Here is a 2133-nt window from a genome sequence, read left to right as displayed (position 1 = left end):
GGCAGGGGGGGACCCTCATCCTGAGTGGCTGCGGAGAAAGAGGGGGGGGGAGGTGATGAGCGAAGCCCCTCCTCTTTGCCCGCGGCTCCTTGGCCCAGTGGCTCGGGGGCATTAGCACCGCCCCCAACCCCCCACCTTCGGTAGCATCTTACAGCAGCTCTAACCGTTGGAGGCACGGGGGCTCCCTCGCCTCTCTATTCTTGTAGAGGACCCCTCCCAGGACTTTGGGTCCCAACCCCAAGCGGGAGTCCCACTTCTCCAATCTAGACCCCCAACGTGTCCAGTGCGGATGGCAGTTTTGGGGAGGAGGGTCCTGAGGGGGGGCTGGGCAGAGTCTGAGGCCCTACGCTGACTTGGCTGCTGTCAGGACCTGTCTGTCTCGGTTCTCCGACTTCCCAGGCAAAGGGGGAAATGTAGCGGAGGAGATCTGAGCAAGGTGGGCAGAGGGTTTGGTGGGGAAAGGATAGGGATGGGGAGGCTCTGCGGGGCAGACGCGAGGGTGGGGGTGGGCAGGCAGGCAGGAGGGAGTGGGTAGGTTACTCACCATGTGGGCTGGGGCTCAGGCTGCCTCCCAGGCGCGGCGTCCATGGCTGGATACCTCCACGCCGACCTCGCCGGGCAAACCAAGCCCCCTCCCCTTCCGGAGAGGCTGCTCCAACCCAGAGAGCAAAGGTGGGGGAGCCCAGCTGGAAGACCAGGCGGGGTGTGTGTGTGTGTGTGGGGGGGGGTGAGGTAGTGGCGAGGGAAGCGGGGAGAACAGTGTAGGGGAAAAATTCTGCCTCGGATGGAGATAGGGAAGGGGAGCTGGGAGCTGGGAGCTGGGTGGGAAGGGAGAGGGGGCTACGAAGGGGTGTTTTTATTATGTTTTTTTTCTTCTTATGGTTGGGAGAGGGAAAAAATATCAAAATTCCGATTCCATCCCAGCACAAATCAATGTTTGCTCCATCCCAGCATCACGGGGGAGGCTGGGCCAGGCAGATTTAAAGGGGCAGGGAGAAGAGAGGCGAGGCGAGGGTGGGGAGAGGAGATAGAAGAAGAGACAGTGGCGACGACAGCGGTGGTAGGAGATGCACAGGCAGAAAAGGATGGCTGCCTGATAAACCTGCCGCGAGGAGGGGGCAGGTAGACCCTAGAATGAGAGGCACAGAGACCCCCACGGTGGGAAAACCCCCTGGGATTCTGGCAGGCGGTGGGGCGAGGCCGAGGGGAGGGGAGAGGAGTAAGGGGGAGGAGACTAGCTGGAGATGGGGCGGCTGGGGGGAGGCTGAAGCCTGGCGGGGGAGGAGAGATGCTGGCAAGGCTCGGAGAGGGCCAGAGGAATACAAAGAGAGAGGTGCAGGGGTGAGAGCTGAAGAGGGAGATACTGGCGGAGAGAGAGGAAGGGAGGGAGACCCATTCTGGGGCTGGTGAAGGATGGCAAGGAGGAGAGAAGCGGGGGAGGAGAAGAAGGAGGGAGAAAAAAAACCTCCTGGTGTTATTTGTGTGTGTATGTATGTATGTGTGTGTGTGTATGTGTGTGTGTGTGTGTGTATTGTGTGAGGAGGGAGGAAAGAAGGGAGAGAGAGAGAGAGAGAGAGAGAGAGAGAGAGAGAGAAATAAGGGTTGTGAAGGGAGAGGGAAAGCGCTGCAGGGAAGGGCGGATGGGGAAGCATAGAACCCAGCAGGAAGAGCCTGAGCAGAGGCTGGAGGGCTGGCAGTGGTGGTGTGGGGCTCTGGGGAGAAGGCTGAACCTGCCAGCTGCTTGGACTGAAGCCAGGAAACCGTTGATGTCTGTGTCCACCAAGTCCACTGTCCTCCCTAAGAAACCACTGCAGGGGGGCCAGGGGGCTCCCCCACAGCACTTGCTGGGGAAACTTGAAATGGGGCCCTGCCAAGAAGCCTGGCTCCACCAGTGCTTTTCCAGACCTCGACGTTCTTCACCCCCACCAGCTATTTCTCGTGGGTAGTCCCTCCGAAGGGGGAGGGCTGGCATGAGAGAGTATTGTTTTTGAATGGGGAACAGGGGGTCACGCTTGGTGGTGCCTTGAAGGTACTGGGGCTTCAGAGTCTTCTCTTTTCGGAAACCTAGAGGCAAAGGCACGTAGGCATGTTTGGGTGGGCCCTTACTGACACGAGGTCCCCTGCAGCCTACGA

Source organism: Myotis brandtii, unplaced genomic scaffold, assembly GCF_000412655.1.
Source record: "Myotis brandtii unplaced genomic scaffold, ASM41265v1 scaffold70, whole genome shotgun sequence".
Taxonomy (NCBI): domain Eukaryota; kingdom Metazoa; phylum Chordata; class Mammalia; order Chiroptera; family Vespertilionidae; genus Myotis; species Myotis brandtii.
This window is presented reverse-complemented; position numbering follows the sequence as displayed.